The sequence below is a fragment of the Ascaphus truei genome, chromosome 13 (assembly GCF_040206685.1).
Source record: "Ascaphus truei isolate aAscTru1 chromosome 13, aAscTru1.hap1, whole genome shotgun sequence".
NCBI lineage: Eukaryota > Metazoa > Chordata > Amphibia > Anura > Ascaphidae > Ascaphus > Ascaphus truei.
This window is the reverse complement of record NC_134495.1, coordinates 1,285,791-1,303,819: the sequence shown is the minus strand read 5'-3', so window position 1 is coordinate 1,303,819 and position 18,029 is coordinate 1,285,791. Positions and strand designations below refer to the sequence as shown.

At 58.5% G+C, this 18,029-nt stretch overlaps 1 protein-coding gene across 2 annotated transcripts in view; it reads right to left on the bottom strand.

Annotated features, from left to right (window-relative positions):
• The window catches only part of ZNRF3 (zinc and ring finger 3), a 330,193-nt gene that overhangs the window by 33,147 nt on the left and 279,017 nt on the right, over positions 1-18,029 (bottom strand). The window lies entirely within an intron of this gene.

Genomic DNA, 18,029 nt, shown 5'->3' with positions numbered 1-18,029 from the left:
CAGAGTGTGGGACAGAATGAGGGCAAAGTGTATGGCAGAATGAGGGCAGAGTGTGGGACAGAATGAGGGCAGAGTGTGGGACAGAGTGCGGGCAGAGTGTAGGACAGAATAAGGGCAGAGTGTGGGACAGAATGAGGGCAGAGTGCGGGACAGAATGAGGGCAGAGTGTGGGACAGAATGAGGGCAGAGTGTGGGACAGAATGAGGGCAGAGTGTGGGACAGAATGAGGGCAGAATGAGGGACAGAATGAGGGCAGAGTGCGGGACAGAATGAGGGCAGAGTGTGGGACAGAATGAGGGCAGAGTACGGGACAGAATGAGGGCAGAGTGCGGGACAGAATGAGGGCAGAGTGTGGGACAGAATGAGGGCAGAGTGCGGGACAGAATGAGGGCAGAGTGTGGGACAGAATGAGGACAGAGTGCGGGACAGAATGAGGGCAGAGTGTGGGACAGAATGAGGGCAGAGTGCGGGACAGAATGAGGGCAGAGTGCGGGACAGAATGAGGGCAGAGTGTGGGACAGAATGAGGGCAGAGTGTGGGACAAAATGAGGGCAGAGTGTGGGACAAAATGAGGGCAGAGTGCGGGACAGAATGAGGGCAGAGTGTGGGACTAAATGAGGGCAGAGTGTGGGACAGAATGAGGGCAGAGTGTGGGACAGAATGAGGGCAGAGTGTGGGACAGAATGAGGGCAGAGTGTGGGACAGAATGAGGGCAGAGTGTGGGACAGAATGAGGGCAGAGTGTGGGACAGAATGAGGGCAGAGTGTGGGACAGAATGAGGGCAGAGTGCGGGACAGAATGAGGGCAGAGTGTGGGACAGAATGAGGGCAGAGTGTGGGACAGAATGAGGGCAGAGTGTGGGACAGAATGAGGGCAGAGTGCGGGACAGAATGAGGGCAGAGTGTGGGACAGAATGAGGGCAGAGTGCGGGACAGAATGAGGGCAGAGTGCGGGACAGAATGAGGGCAGAGTGTGGGACAGAATGAGGGCAGAGTGTGGGACAGAATGAGGGCAGAGTGTGGGACAGAATGAGGGCAGAGTGCGGGACAGAATGAGGGCAGAGTGCGGGACAGAATGAGGGCAGAGTGCGGGACAGAATGAGGGCAGAGTGTGGGACAGAATAAGGGCAGAGTGCGGGACAGAATGAAGGCAGAATACGGGACAGAATGAGGGCAGAGTGTGGGACAGAATGAGGGCAGAGTGCGGGACAGAATGAGGGTAGAGTGCGGGACAGAATGAGGGCAGAGTGTGGGACAGAATGAGGACAGAGTGCGGGACAAAATGAGGGCAGAGTGTGGGACAGAATGAGGGCAGAGTGTGGGGCAGAATGAGGGCAGAGTGCGGGACAGAATGAGGGCAGAGTGCGGGACAGAATGAGGGCAGAGTGTGGGACAGAATGAGGGCAGAGTGTGGGACAGAATGAGGGCAGAGTGCGGGACAGAATGAGGGTAGAGTGCGGGACAGAATGAGGGCAGAGTGCGGGACAGAATGAGGGCAGAGTGTGGGACAGAATGAGGGCAGAGTGCGGGGCAGAATGAGGGCAGAGTGTGGGACAGAATGAGGGCAGAGTGTGGGACAGAATGAGGGCAGAGTGTGGGACAAAATGAGGGCAGAGTGCGGGACAGAATGAGGGTAGAGTGCGGGACAGAATGAGGGCAGAGTGTGGGACAGAATGAGGGCAGAGTGTGGGACAGAATGAGGGCAGAGTGTGGGACAGAATGAGGGCAGAGTGTGGGACAGAATGAGGGCAGAGTGTGGGACAGAATGAGGGCAGAGTGTGGGACAGAATGAGGGCAGAGTGCGGGACAGAATGAGGGCAGAGTGTGGGACAGAATGAGGGCAGAGTGCGGGACAGAATGAGGGCAGAGTGCGGGACAGAATGAGGGCAGAGTGTGGGGCAGAATGAGGGCAGAGTGCGGGACAGAATGAGGGCAGAGTGCGGGACAGAATGAGGGCAGAGTGCGGGACAGAATGAGGGCAGAGTGCGGGACAGAATGAGGACAGAGTGCGGGACAGAATGAGGGCAGAGTGTGGGACAGAATGAGGGCAGAGTGTGGGACAGAATGAGGGCAGAGTGTGGGACAGAATGAGGGCAGAGTGCGGGACAGAATGAGGGCAGAGTGCGGGACAAAATGAGGGCAGAGTGCGGGACAGAATGAGGGCAGAGTGTGGGACAGAATGAGGGCAGAGTGTAGGACAGAATGAGGGCAGAGTGCGGGACAGAATGAGGGCAGAGTGCGGGACAAAATGAGGGCAGAGTGTATGGCAGAATGAGGGCAGAGTGCGGGACAGAATGAGGGCAGAGTGTGGGACAGAATGAGGGCAGAGTGTGGGACAGAATAAGGGCAGAGTGCGGGACAGAATGAGGGCAGAGTACGGGACAGAATGAGGGCAGAGTGCGGGACAGAATGAGGGCAGAGTGCGAGACAGAATGAGGGCAGAGTGTGGGACAGAATGAGGGCAGAGTGTGGGACAGAATGTGGGCAGAGTGTGGGACAGAATGAGGGCACAGTGTGGGACAGAATGAGGGCAGAGTGCGAGACAGAATGAGGGCAGATTGTGGGACAGAATGAGGGCAGAGTGCGGGACAAAATGAGGGCAGAGTGTATGGCAGAATGAGGGCAGAGTGCGGGACAAAATGAGGGCAGAGTGTATGGCAGAATGAGGGCAGAGTGCGGGACAGAATGAGGGCAGAGTGCGGGACAGAATGAGGGCAGAGTGCGGGACAGAATGAGGGCAGAGTGCGGGACAAAATGAGGGCAGAGTGCGGGACAGAATGAGGGCAGAGTGCGGGACAGAATGAGGGCAGAGTGCGGGACAGAATGAGGGCAGAGTGCGGGACAGAATGAGGGCAGAATACAGGACAGAATGAGGGCAGAGTGCGGGACAGAATGAGGGCAGAGTGCGGGACAGAATGAGGGTAGAGTGTGGGACAGAATGAGGGCAGAGTGTGGGACAGAATGAGGGCAGAGTGTGGGACAGAATGAGGGCAGAGTGTGGGACAGAATGAGGGCAGAGTGTGGGACAGAATGAGGGCAGAGTGCGGGACAGAATGAGGGCAGAGTGTGGGACAGAATGAGGGCAGAGTGTGGGACAGAATGAGGGCAGAGTGCGGGACTGAATGAGGACAGAGTGCGGGACAGAATGAGGGCAGGGTTCGGGACAGAATGAGGGCAGAGTGTGGGACAGAATGAGGGCAGAGTGTGGGACAGAATGAGGGCAGAGTGCGGGACAGAATGAGGGCAGAGTGCGGGACAGAATGAGGGCAGAGTGCGGGACAGAATGAGGGCAGAGTGCGGGACAGGATGAGGGCAGAGTGTGGGACAGAATGAGGGCAGAGTGCGGGACAGGATGAGGGCAGAGTGTGGGACAGAATGAGGGCAGAGTGCGGGACAGGATGAGGGCAGAGTGTGGGACAGAATGAGGGCAGAGTGCGGGACAGAATGAGGGCAGAGTGCGGGACAGAATGAGGGCAGAGTGCGGGACCGAATGAGGGCAGAGTGTGGGGCAGAATGAGGGCAGGGTGCAGGACAGAATGAGGGCAGAGTGTGAGACAGAATGAGGACAGAGTGCGGGACAGAATGAGGGCAGAGTGTGGGACAGAATGAGGGCAGAGTGCATGACAGAATGAGGGCAGAGTGCGGGACAGAATGAGGGCAGAGTGGGACAGAATGAGGGCAGAGTGCGGGACAGAATGAGGGCAGAGTGTGGGACAGAATGAGGGCAGAGTGTGGGACAGAATGAGGGCAGAGTGCGGGACCGAATGAGGGCAGAGTGCGGGACAGAATGAGGGTAGAGTGCGGGACAGAATGAGGGCAGAGTGTGGGACAAAATGAGGGCAGAGTGCGGGACAGAATGAGGGCAGAGTGTGGGACAGAATGAGGGCAGAGTGCGGGACAGAATGAGGGCAGAGTGTGGGACAGAATGAGGGCAGAGTGTAGGACAGAATAAGGGCAGAGTGTAGGACAGAATGAGGGCAGAGTGCGAGACAGAATGAGGGCAGAGTGTGGGACAGAATGAGGGCAGAGTGCGAGACAGAATGAGGGCAGAGTGTGGGACAGAATGAGGGCAGAGTGTGGGACAGAATGAGGGCAGAGTGTGGGACAGAATGAGGGCAGAGTGTGGGACAGAATGAGGGCAGAGTGTAGGACAGAATGAGGGCAGAGTGTGGGACAGAATGAGGGCAGAGTGTGGGACAGAATGAGGGCAGAGTGTGGGACAGAATGAGGGCAGAGTGTATGGCAGAATGAGGGCAGGGTGCGGGACAGAATGAGGGCAGAGTGTGGGACAGAATGAGGGCAGAGTGTATGGCAGAATGAGGGCAGAGTGTGGGACAGAATGAGGGCAGAGTGTAGGACAGAATGAGGGCAGAGTGTGGGACAGAATGAGGGCAGAGTGTGGGACAGAATGAGGGCAGAGTGTAGGACAGAATGAGGGCAGAGTGTGGGACAGAATGAGGGCAGAGTGTGGGACAGAATGAGGGCAGAGTGTATGGCAGAATGAGGGCAGGGTGCGGGACAGAATGAGGGCAGAGTGTGGGACAGAATGAGGGCAGAGTGTATGGCAGAATGAGGGCAGAGTGTGGGACAGAATGAGGGCAGAGTGTAGGACAGAATGAGGGCAGAGTGTGGGACAGAATGAGGGCAGAGTGTGGGACAGAATGAGGGCAGAGTGCGGGACAGAATGAGGGCAGAGTGCAGGACAGAATGAGGGTAGAGTGTGGGACAGAATGAGGTCAGAGTGTGGGACAGAATGAGGGCAGAGTGCGGGACAGAATGAGGGCAGAGTGCGGGACAGAATGAGGGCAGAGTGCGGGACAGAATGAGGGCAGAGTGCGGGACAGAATGAGGGCAGAGTGTGGGACAGAATGAGGGCAGAGTGCGGGACAGAATGAGGGCAGAGTGCGGGACAGAATGAGGGCAGAGTGCGGGACAGAATGAGGGCAGAGTGCGGGACAGAATGAGGGCAGAGTGCGGGACAGAATGAGGGCAGAGTGCGGGACAGAATGAGGGCAGAGTGCGGGACAGAATGAGGGCAGAGTGTGGGACAGAATGAGGGCAGAGTGTGGGACAGAATGAGGGCAGAGTGCGGGACAGAATGAGGGCAGAGTGTGGGACAGAATGAGGGCAGAGTGCGGGACAGAATGAGGGCAGAGTGCGGGACAGAATGAGGGCAGAGTGTGGGACAGAATGAGGGCAGAGTGCGGGACAGAATGAGGGCAGAGTGCGGGACAGAATGAGGGCAGAGTGTGGGACAGAATGAGGGCAGAGTGCGGGACAGAATGAGGGCAGAGTGCGGGACAGAATGAGGGCAGAGTGTGGGACAGAATGAGGGCAGAATGAGGGACAGAATGAGGGCAGAGTGTGGGACAGAATGAGGGCAGAGTGTGGGACAGAATGAGGGCAGAGTGCGGGACAGAATGAGGGCAGAATGAGGGACAGAATGAGGGCAGAGTGCGGGACAGAATGAGGGCAGAGTGTGGGGCAGAATGAGGGCAGAATGAGGGACAGAATGAGGGCAGAGTGCGGGACAGAATGAGGGCAGAGTGCGGGACAGAATGAGGGCAGAGTGCGGGACAGAATGAGGGCAGAGTGTGGGCAGAATGAGGGCAGAGTGTGGGACAGAATGAGGGCAGAGTGCGGGACAGAATGAGGGCAGAGTGTGGGACAGAATGAGGGCAGAGTGCGGGACAGAATGAGGGCAGAGTGCGGGACAGAATGAGGGCAGAGTGTGGGACAGAATGAGGGCAGAGTGCGGGACAGAATGAGGGCAGAGTGCGGGACAGAATGAGGGCAGAGTGTGGGACAGAATGAGGGCAGAGTGCGGGACAGAATGAGGGCAGAGTGCGGGACAGAATGAGGGCAGAGTGCGGGACAGAATGAGGGCAGAGTGTGGGACAGAATGAGGGCAGAGTGTGGGACAGAATGAGGGCAGAGTGTGGGACAGAATGAGGGCAGAGTGTGGGACAGAATGAGGGCAGACTGTATGGCAGAATGAGGGCAGAGTGCGGGACAGAATGAGGACAGAGTGCGGGACAGAATGAGGGCAGAGTGCGGGACAAAATGAGGGCAGAGTACGGGACAGAATGAGGGCAGAGTGTGGGACAGAATGAGGGCAGAGTGCGGAACAGAATGAGGGCAGAGTGCGGGACAGAATGAGGGCAGAGTGCGGGACAGAATGAGGGCAGAGTGCGGGACAGAATGAGGGCAGAGTGCGGGACAGAATGAGGGCAGAGTGCGGGACAGAATGAGGGCAGAGTGTGGGACAGAATGAGGGCAGAGTGCGGGACAGAATGAGGGCAGAGTGCGGGACAGAATGAGGGCAGAGTGCGGGACAGAATGAGGGCAGAGTGCGGGACAGAATGAGGGCAGAGTGCGGGACAGAATGAGGGCAGAGTGCGGGACAGAATGAGGGCAGAGTGCGGGACAGAATGAGGGCAGAGTGTGGGACAGAATGAGGGCAGAGTGCGGGACAGAATGAGGGCAGAGTGCGGGACAGAATGAGGGCAGAGTGCGGGACAGAATGAGGGCAGAGTGTGGGACAGAATGAGGGCAGAGTGTGGGACAGAATGAGGGCAGAGTGCGGGACAGAATGAGGGCAGAGTGCGGGACAGAATGAGGGCAGAGTGTGGGACAGAATGAGGGCAGAATGAGGGACAGAATGAGGGCAGAGTGTGGGACAGAATGAGGGCAGAGTGTGGGACAGAATGAGGGCAGAGTGCGGGACAGAATGAGGGCAGAATGAGGGCAGAGTGTGGGACAGAATGAGGGCAGAGTGTGGGACAGAATGAGGGCAGAGTGCGGGACAGAATGAGGGCAGAGTGTGGGGCAGAATGAGGGCAGAATGAGGGACAGAATGAGGGCAGAGTGCGGGACAGAATGAGGGCAGAGTGCGGGACAGAATGAGGGCAGAGTGTGGGACAGAATGAGGGCAGAGTGTGGGACAGAATGAGGGCAGAGTGCGGGACAGAATGAGGGCAGAGTGCGGGACAGAATGAGGGCAGAATACAGGACAGAATGAGGGCAGAGTGCGGGACAGAATGAGGGCAGAGTGCGGGACAGAATGAGGGCAGAGTGCGGGACAGAATGAGGGCAGAGTGCGGGACAGAATGAGGGCAGAGTGTGGGACAGAATGAGGGCAGAGTGTGGGACAGAATGAGGGCAGAGTGTGGGGCAGAATGAGGGCAGAGTGCGGGACAGAATGAGGGCAGAATACAGGACAGAATGAGGGCAGAGTGTGGGACAGAATGAGGGCAGAGTGCGGGACAGAATGAGGGCAGAGTGCGGGACAGAATGAGGGCAGAGTGCGGGACAGAATGAGGGCAGAGTGTGGGACAGAATGAGGGCAAAGTGCGGGACAGAATGAGGGCAGAGTGTGGGGCAGAATGAGGGCAGAGTGCGGGACAGAATGAGGGCAGAATACAGGACAGAATGAGGGCAGAGTGTGGGACAGAATGAGGGCAGAGTGCGGGACAGAATGAGGGCAGAGTGCGGGACAGAATGAGGGCAGAGTGCGGGACAGAATGAGGGCAGAGTGCGGGACAGAATGAGGGCAGAGTGCGGGACAGAATGAGGGCAGAGTGCGGGACAGAATGAGGGCAGAGTGCGGGACAGAATGAGGGCAGAGTGTGGGACAGAATGAGGGCAGAGTGTGGGACAGAATGAGGGCAGAGTGCGGGACAGAATGAGGGCAGAGTGCGGGACAGAATGAGGGCAGAGTGCGGGACAGAATGAGGGCAGAGTGTGGGACAGAATGAGGGCAGAGTGTGGGACAGAATGAGGGCAGAGTGTGGGACAGAATGAGGGCAGAGTGCGGGACAGAATGAGGGCAGAGTGTGGGACAGAATGAGGGCAGAGTGCGGGACAGAATGAGGGCAGAGTGTGGGACAGAATGAGGGCAGAGTGCGGGACAGAATGAGGGCAGAGTGCGGGACAGAATGAGGGCAGAGTGCGGGACAGAATGAGGGCAGAGTGCGGGACAGAATGAGGGCAGAGTGTGGGCAGAGTGTGGGACAGAATGAGGGCAGAGTGTGGGGCAGAATGAGGGCAGAGTGTGGGACAGAATGAGGGCAGAGTGCGGGACAGAATGAGGGCAGAGTGCGGGACAGAATGAGGGCAGAGTGCGGGACAGAATGAGGGCAGAGTGCGGGACAGAATGAGGGCAGAGTGTGGGACAGAATGAGGGCAGAGTGCGGGACAGAATGAGGGCAGAGTGCGGGACAGAATGAGGGCAGAGTGCGGGACAGAATGAGGGCAGAGTGTGGGACAGAATGAGGGCAGGGTTCGAGACAGAATGAGGGCAGAGTGTGGGACAGAATGAGGGCAGAGTGTGGGACAGAATGAGGGCAGAGTGCGGGACAGAATGAGGGCAGAGTGCGGGACAGAATGAGGGCAGAGTGCGGGACAGAATGAGGGCAGAGTGTGGGACAGAATGAGGGCAGAGTGCGGGACAGAATGAGGGCAGAGTGCGGGACAGAATGAGGGCAGAGTGCGGGACAGAATGAGGGCAGAGTGTGGGACAGAATGAGGGCAGAGTGTGGGACAGAATGAGGGCAGAGTGCGGGACAGAATGAGGGCAGAGTGCGGGACAGAATGAGGGCAGAGTGTGGGACAGAGTGCGGGACAGAATGAGGGCAGAGTGTGGGACAGAGTGCGGGACAGAATGAGGGCAGAGTGCGGGACAGAATGAGGGCAGAGTGTGGGGCAGAATGAGGGCAGAGTGCGGGACAGAATGAGGGCAGAGTGCGGGACAGAATGAGGGCAGAGTGTGGGACAGAATGAGGGCAGAGTGTGGGACAGAATGAGGGCAGAGTGTGGGACAGAATGAGGGCAGAGTGTGGGACAGAATGAGGGCAGAGTGCGGGACAGAATGAGGGCAGAGTGCGGGACAGAATGAGGGCAGAGTGCGGGACAGAATGAGGGCAGAGTGCGGGACAGAATGAGGGCAGAGTGCGGGACAGAATGAGGGCAGAGTGCGGGACAGAATGAGGGCAGAGTGCGGGACAGAATGAGGGCAGAGTGTGGGACAGAATGAGGGCAGAGTGTGGGACAGAATGAGGGCAGAGTGCGGGACAGAATGAGGGCAGAGTGCGGGACAGAATGAGGGCAGAGTGCGGGACAGAATGAGGGCAGAGTGCGGGACAGAATGAGGGCAGAGTGCGGGACAGAATGAGGGCAGAGTGCGGGACAGAATGAGGGCAGAGTGTGGGACAGAATGAGGGCAGAGTGCGGGACAGAATGAGGGCAGAGTGCGGGACAGAATGAGGGCAGAGTGCGGGACAGAATGAGGGCAGAGTGCGGGACAGAATGAGGGCAGAGTGCGGGACAGAATGAGGGCAGAGTGTGGGACAGAATGAGGGCAGAGTGTGGGACAGAATGAGGGCAGAGTGTGGGACAGAATGAGGGCAAAGTGTGGGGCAGAATGAGGGCAGAGTGCGGGACAGAATGAGGGCAGAGTGCGGGACAGAATGAGGGCAGAATACAGGACAGAATGCGGGCAGAGTGCGGGACAGAATGAGGGCAGAGTGCGGGACAGAATGAGGGCAGAGTGCGGGACAGAATGAGGGCAGAGTGCGGGACAGAATGAGGGCAGAGTGTGGGGCAGAATGAGGGCAGAGTGCGGGACAGAATGAGGGCAGAGTGCGGGACAGAATGAGGGCAGAATACAGGACAGAATGAGGGCAGAGTGCGGGACAGAATGAGGGCAGAGTGCGGGACAGAATGAGGGCAGAGTGCGGGACAGAATGAGGGCAGAGTGCGGGACAGAATGAGGGCAGAGTGTGGGGCAGAATGAGGGCAGAGTGCGGGACAGAATGAGGGCAGAGTGTGGGACAGAATGAGGGCAGAGTGCGGGACAGAATGAGGGCAGAGTGCGGGACAGAATGAGGGCAGAGTGCGGGACAGAATGAGGGCAGAGTGCGGGACAGAATGAGGGCAGAGTGCGGGACAGAATGAGGGCAGAATACAGGACAGAATAAGGGCAGAGTACGGGACAGAATGAGGGCAGAGTGTGGGACAGAATGAGGGCAGAATACAGGACAGAATGAGGGCAGAGTGCGGGACAGAATGAGGGCAGAGTGCGGGACAGAATGAGGGCAGAGTGTGGGACAGAATGAGGGCAGAGTGTGGGACAGAATGAGGGCAGAGTGCGGGACAGAATGAGGGCAGAGTGCGGGACAGAATGAGGGCAGAGTGCGGGACAGAATGAGGGCAGAGTGTGGGACAGAATGAGGGCAGAGTGCGGGACAGAATGAGGGCAGAGTGTGGGACAGAATGAGGGCAGAGTGCGGGACAGAATGAGGGCAGAGTGCGGGACAGAATGAGGGCAGAGTGCGGGACAGAATGAGGGCAGAGTGCGGGACAGAATGAGGGCAGAGTGTGGGACAGAATGAGGGCAGAGTGTGGGACAGAATGAGGGCAGAGTGCGGGACAGAATGAGGGCAGAGTGTGGGACAGAATGAGGGCAGAGTGCGGGACAGAATGAGGGCAGAGTGCGGGACAGAATGAGGGCAGAGTGCGGGACAGAATGAGGGCAGAGTGTGGGACAGAATGAGGGCAGAGTGCGGGACAGAATGAGGGCAGAGTGCGGGACAGAATGAGGGCAGAGTGCGGGACAGAATGAGGGCAGAGTGCGGGACAGAATGAGGGCAGAGTGTGGGACAGAATGAGGGCAGGGTGCGGGACAGAATGAGGGCAGAGTGCGGGACAGAATGAGGGCAGAGTGTGGGACAGAATGAGGGCAGAGTGCGGGACAGAATGAGGGCAGAGTGCGGGACAGAATGAGGGCAGAGTGCGGGACAGAATGAGGGCAGAGTGTGGGACAGAATGAGGGCAGAGTGCGGGACAGAATGAGGGCAGAGTGCGGGACAGAATGAGGGCAGAGTGCGGGACAGAATGAGGGCAGAGTGCGGGACAGAATGAGGGCAGAGTGTGGGACAGAATGAGGGCAGAGTGCAGGACAGAATGAGGGCAGGGTTCGGGACAGAATGAGGGCAGAGTGTGGGACAGAATGAGGGCAGAGTGTGGGACAGAGTGCGGGACAGAATGAGGGCAGAGTGTGGGACAGAATGAGGGCAGAGTGCAGGACAGAATGAGGGCAGAGTGCGGGACAGAATGAGGGCAGAGTGCGGGACAGAATGAGGGCAGAGTGTGGGACAGAATGAGGGCAGAGTGCGGGACTGAATGAGGACAGAGTGCGGGACAGAATGAGGGCAGGGTTCGGGACAGAATGAGGGCAGAGTGTGGGACAGAATGAGGGCAGAGTGTGGGACAGAATGAGGGCAGAGTGTGAGACAGAATGAGGGCAGGGTGAGGGACAGAATGAGGGCAGAGTGCGGAAAAGAATGAGGGCAGAGTGCGGGACAGAATGAGGGCAGAGTGCGGGACAGAATGAGGGCAGAGTGCGGGACAGAATGAGGACAGAGTGTGAGACAGAATGAGGGCAGAGTGCGGGACAGAATGAGGGCAGAGTGCGGGACAGAATGAGGGCAGAGTGTGGGACAGAATGAGGGCAGAGTGTGGGACAGAATGAGGGCAGAGTGTGGGACAGAATGAGGACAGAGTGCGGGACAGAATGAGGGCAGAGTGCGGGACAGAATGAGGACAGAGTGCGGGACAGAATGAGGGCAGAGTGCGGGACAGAATGAGGGCAGAGTGTGAGACAGAATGAGGGCCGGGTGAGGGACAGAATGAGGGCAGAGTGCGGGACAGAATGAGGGCAGAGTGTGGGACAGAATGAGGGCAGAGTGCGGGACAGAATGAGGGCAGAGTGTGAGACAGAATGAGGGCAGGGTGTGGGACAGAATGAGGGCAGAGTGCGGGACAGAATGAGGGCAGAGTGCGGGACAGAATGAGGGCAGAGTGCGGGACAGAATGAGGGCAGAGTGTGAGACAGAATGAGGGCCGGGTGAGGGACAGAATGAGGGCAGAGTGCGGGACAGAATGAGGGCAGAGTGTGGGACAGAATGAGGGCAGAGTGCGGGACAGAATGAGGGCAGAGTGCGGGACAGAATGAGGGCAGAGTGTGGGACAGAATGAGGGCAGAGTGTGGGACAGAATGAGGGCAGAGTGCGGGACAGAATGAGGGCAGAGTGCGGGACAGAATGAGGGCAGAGTGCGGGACAGAATGAGGGCAGAGTGCGGGACAGAATGAGGACAGAGTGTGGGACAGAATGAGGGCAGAGTGCGGGACAGAATGAGGGCAGAGTGTGGGACAGAATGAGGGCAGAGTGCGGAACAGAATGAGGGCAGAGTGCGGGACAGAATGAGGGCAGAGTGCGGGACAGAATGAGGGCAGAGTGCGGGACAGAATGAGGGCAGAGTGCGGGACAGAATGAGGGCAGAGTGCGGGACAGAATGAGGGCAGAGTGTGGGACAGAATGAGGGCAGAGTGCGGGACAGAATGAGGGCAGAGTGCGGGACAGAATGAGGGCAGAGTGCGGGACAGAATGAGGGCAGAGTGCGGGACAGAATGAGGGCAGAGTGCGGGACAGAATGAGGGCAGAGTGCGGGACAGAATGAGGGCAGAGTGCGGGACAGAATGAGGGCAGAGTGTGGGACAGAATGAGGGCAGAGTGCGGGACAGAATGAGGGCAGAGTGCGGGACAGAATGAGGGCAGAGTGCGGGACAGAATGAGGGCAGAGTGTGGGACAGAATGAGGGCAGAGTGTGGGACAGAATGAGGGCAGAGTGCGGGACAGAATGAGGGCAGAGTGCGGGACAGAATGAGGGCAGAGTGTGGGACAGAATGAGGGCAGAATGAGGGACAGAATGAGGGCAGAGTGTGGGACAGAATGAGGGCAGAGTGTGGGACAGAATGAGGGCAGAGTGCGGGACAGAATGAGGGCAGAATGAGGGCAGAGTGTGGGACAGAATGAGGGCAGAGTGTGGGACAGAATGAGGGCAGAGTGCGGGACAGAATGAGGGCAGAGTGTGGGGCAGAATGAGGGCAGAATGAGGGACAGAATGAGGGCAGAGTGCGGGACAGAATGAGGGCAGAGTGCGGGACAGAATGAGGGCAGAGTGTGGGACAGAATGAGGGCAGAGTGTGGGACAGAATGAGGGCAGAGTGCGGGACAGAATGAGGGCAGAGTGCGGGACAGAATGAGGGCAGAATACAGGACAGAATGAGGGCAGAGTGCGGGACAGAATGAGGGCAGAGTGCGGGACAGAATGAGGGCAGAGTGCGGGACAGAATGAGGGCAGAGTGCGGGACAGAATGAGGGCAGAGTGTGGGACAGAATGAGGGCAGAGTGTGGGACAGAATGAGGGCAGAGTGTGGGGCAGAATGAGGGCAGAGTGCGGGACAGAATGAGGGCAGAATACAGGACAGAATGAGGGCAGAGTGTGGGACAGAATGAGGGCAGAGTGCGGGACAGAATGAGGGCAGAGTGCGGGACAGAATGAGGGCAGAGTGCGGGACAGAATGAGGGCAGAGTGTGGGACAGAATGAGGGCAAAGTGCGGGACAGAATGAGGGCAGAGTGTGGGGCAGAATGAGGGCAGAGTGCGGGACAGAATGAGGGCAGAATACAGGACAGAATGAGGGCAGAGTGTGGGACAGAATGAGGGCAGAGTGCGGGACAGAATGAGGGCAGAGTGCGGGACAGAATGAGGGCAGAGTGCGGGACAGAATGAGGGCAGAGTGCGGGACAGAATGAGGGCAGAGTGCGGGACAGAATGAGGGCAGAGTGCGGGACAGAATGAGGGCAGAGTGTGGGACAGAATGAGGGCAGAGTGTGGGACAGAATGAGGGCAGAGTGTGGGACAGAATGAGGGCAGAGTGCGGGACAGAATGAGGGCAGAGTGCGGGACAGAATGAGGGCAGAGTGCGGGACAGAATGAGGGCAGAGTGTGGGACAGAATGAGGGCAGAGTGTGGGACAGAATGAGGGCAGAGTGTGGGACAGAATGAGGGCAGAGTGCGGGACAGAATGAGGGCAGAGTGTGGGACAGAATGAGGGCAGAGTGCGGGACAGAATGAGGGCAGAGTGTGGGACAGAATGAGGGCAGAGTGCGGGACAGAATGAGGGCAGAGTGCGGGACAGAATGAGGGCAGAGTGCGGGACAGAATGAGGGCAGAGTGCGGGACAGAATGAGGGCAGAGTGTGGGCAGAGTGTGGGACAGAATGAGGGCAGAGTGTGGGGCAGAATGAGGGCAGAGTGTGGGACAGAATGAGGGCAGAGTGCGGGACAGAATGAGGGCAGAGTGCGGGACAGAATGAGGGCAGAGTGCGGGACAGAATGAGGGCAGAGTGTGGGACAGAATGAGGGCAGAGTGCGGGACAGAATGAGGGCAGAGTGCGGGACAGAATGAGGGCAGAGTGCGGGACAGAATGAGGGCAGAGTGCGGGACAGAATGAGGGCAGAGTGTGGGACAGAATGAGGGCAGGGTTCGAGACAGAATGAGGGCAGAGTGTGGGACAGAATGAGGGCAGAGTGTGGGACAGAATGAGGGCAGAGTGCGGGACAGAATGAGGGCAGAGTGCGGGACAGAATGAGGGCAGAGTGCGGGACAGAATGAGGGCAGAGTGTGGGACAGAATGAGGGCAGAGTGCGGGACAGAATGAGGGCAGAGTGCGGGACAGAATGAGGGCAGAGTGCGGGACAGAATGAGGGCAGAGTGTGGGACAGAATGAGGGCAGAGTGTGGGACAGAATGAGGGCAGAGTGCGGGACAGAATGAGGGCAGAGTGCGGGACAGAATGAGGGCAGAGTGTGGGACAGAGTGCGGGACAGAATGAGGGCAGAGTGTGGGACAGAGTGCGGGACAGAATGAGGGCAGAGTGCGGGACAGAATGAGGGCAGAGTGCGGGACAGAATGAGGGCAGAGTGTGGGGCAGAATGAGGGCAGAGTGCGGGACAGAATGAGGGCAGAGTGCGGGACAGAATGAGGGCAGAGTGTGGGACAGAATGAGGGCAGAGTGTGGGACAGAATGAGGGCAGAGTGTGGGACAGAATGAGGGCAGAGTGTGGGACAGAATGAGGGCAGAGTGCGGGACAGAATGAGGGCAGAGTGCGGGACAAAATGAGGGCAGAGTGCGGGACAGAATGAGGGCAGAGTGCGGGACAGAATGAGGGCAGAGTGCGGGACAGAATGAGGGCAGAGTGCGGGACAGAATGAGGGCAGAGTGCGGGACAGAATGAGGGCAGAGTGCGGGACAGAATGAGGGCAGAGTGTGGGACAGAATGAGGGCAGAGTGTGGGACAGAATGAGGGCAGAGTGCGGGACAGAATGAGGGCAGAGTGCGGGACAGAATGAGGGCAGAGTGCGGGACAGAATGAGGGCAGAGTGCGGGACAGAATGAGGGCAGAGTGCGGGACAGAATGAGGGCAGAGTGCGGGACAGAATGAGGGCAGAGTGTGGGACAGAATGAGGGCAGAGTGCGGGACAGAATGAGGGCAGAGTGCGGGACAGAATGAGGGCAGAGTGCGGGACAGAATGAGGGCAGAGTGCGGGACAGAATGAGGGCAGAGTGCGGGACAGAATGAGGGCAGAGTGTGGGACAGAATGAGGGCAGAGTGTGGGACAGAATGAGGGCAAAGTGTGGGGCAGAATGAGGGCAGAGTGCGGGACAGAATGAGGGCAGAGTGCGGGACAGAATGAGGGCAGAATACAGGACAGAATGAGGGCAGAGTGCGGGACAGAATGAGGGCAGAGTGCGGGACAGAATGAGGGCAGAGTGCGGGACAGAATGAGGGCAGAGTGCGGGACAGAATGAGGGCAGAGTGTGGGGCAGAATGAGGGCAGAGTGCGGGACAGAATGAGGGCAGAGTGCGGGACAGAATGAGGGCAGAATACAGGACAGAATGAGGGCAGAGTGCGGGACAGAATGAGGGCAGAGTGCGGGACAGAATGAGGGCAGAGTGCGGGACAGAATGAGGGCAGAGTGCGGGACAGAATGAGGGCAGAGTGTGGGGCAGAATGAGGGCAGAGTGCGGGACAGAATGAGGGCAGAGTGTGGGACAGAATGAGGGCAGAGTGCGGGACAGAATGAGGGCAGAGTGCGGGACAGAATGAGGGCAGAGTGCGGGACAGAATGAGGGCAGAGTGCGGGACAGAATGAGGGCAGAGTGCGGGACAGAATGAGGGCAGATACAGGACAGAATAAGGGCAGAGTACGGGACAGAATGAGGGCAGAGTGTGGGACAGAATGAGGGCAGAATACAGGACAGAATGAGGGCAGAGTGCGGGACAGAATGAGGGCAGAGTGCGGGACAGAATGAGGGCAGAGTGTGGGACAGAATGAGGGCAGAGTGTGGGACAGAATGAGGGCAGAGTGCGGGACAGAATGAGGGCAGAGTGCGGGACAGAATGAGGCAGAGTGCGGGACAGAATGAGGGCAGAGTGTGGGACAGAATGAGGGCAGAGTGCGGGACAGAATGAGGGCAGAGTGTGGGACAGAATGAGGGCAGAGTGCGGGACAGAATGAGGGCAGAGTGCGGGACAGAATGAGGGCAGAGTGCGGGACAGAATGAGGGCAGAGTGCGGGACAGAATGAGGGCAGAGTGTGGATGCAGGGAGGTAGTGTGGGACAGAATGAGGGCAGAGTGTGGGACAGAATGAGGGCAGAGTGCGGGACAGAATGAGGGCAGAGTGTGGGACAGAATGAGGGCAGAGTGCGGGACAGAATGAGGGCAGAGTGCGGGACAGAATGAGGGCAGAGTGCGGGACAGAATGAGGGCAGAGTGTGGACAGAATGAGGGCAGAGTGCGGGACAGAATGAGGGCAGAGTGCGGGACAGAATGAGGGCAGAGTGCGGGACAGAATGAGGGCAGAGTGCGGGACAGAATGAGGGCAGAGTGTGGGACAGAATGAGGGCAGGGTGCGGGACAGAATGAGGGCAGAGTGCGGGACAGAATGAGGGCAGAGTGTGGGGACAGAATGAGGGCAGAGTGCGGGACAGAATGAGGGCAGAGTGCGGGACAGAATGAGGGCAGAGTGCGGGACAGAATGAGGGCAGAGTGTGGGACAGAATGAGGGCAGAGTGCGGGACAGAATGAGGGCAGAGTGCGGGACAGAATGAGGGCAGAGTGCGGGACAGAATGAGGGCAGAGTGCGGGACAGAATGAGGGCAGAGTGTGGGACAGAATGAGGGCAGAGTGCAGGACAGAATGAGGGCAGGGTTCGGGACAGAATGAGGGCAGAGTGTGGGACAGAATGAGGGCAGAGTGTGGGACAGAGTGCGGGACAGAATGAGGGCAGAGTGTGGGACAGAATGAGGGCAGAGTGCAGGACAGAATGAGGGCAGAGTGCGGGACAGAATGAGGGCAGAGTGCGGGACAGAATGAGGGCAGAGTGTGGACAGAATGAGGGCAGAGTGCGGGACTGAATGAGGACAGAGTGCGGGACAGAATGAGGGCAGGGTTCGGGACAGAATGAGGGCAGAGTGTGGGACAGAATGAGGGCAGAGTGTGGGACAGAATGAGGGCAGAGTGTGAGACAGAATGAGGGCAGGGTGAGGGACAGAATGAGGGCAGAGTGCGGAAAAGAATGAGGGCAGAGTGCGGGACAGAATGAGGGCAGAGTGCGGGACAGAATGAGGGCAGAGTGCGGGACAGAATGAGGACAGAGTGTGAGACAGAATGAGGGCAGAGTGCGGGACAGAATGAGGGCAGAGTGCGGGACAGAATGAGGGCAGAGTGTGGGACAGAATGAGGGCAGAGTGTGGGACAGAATGGGGCAGAGTGTGGGACAGAATGGGACAGAGTGCGGGACAGAATGAGGGCAGAGTGCGGGACAGATGAGGACAGAGTGCGGGACAGAATGAGGGCAGAGTGCGGGACAGAATGAGGGCAGAGTGTGAGACAGAATGAGGGCCGGGTGAGGGACAGAATGAGGGCAGAGTGCGGGACAGAATGAGGGCAGAGTGTGGGACAGAATGAGGGCAGAGTGCGGGACAGAATGAGGGCAGAGTGTGAGACAGAATGAGGGCAGGTGTGGGACAGAATGAGGGCAGAGTGCGGACAGAATGAGGGCAGAGTGCGGGACAGAATGAGGGCAGAGTGCGGGACAGAATGAGGGCAGAGTGTGAG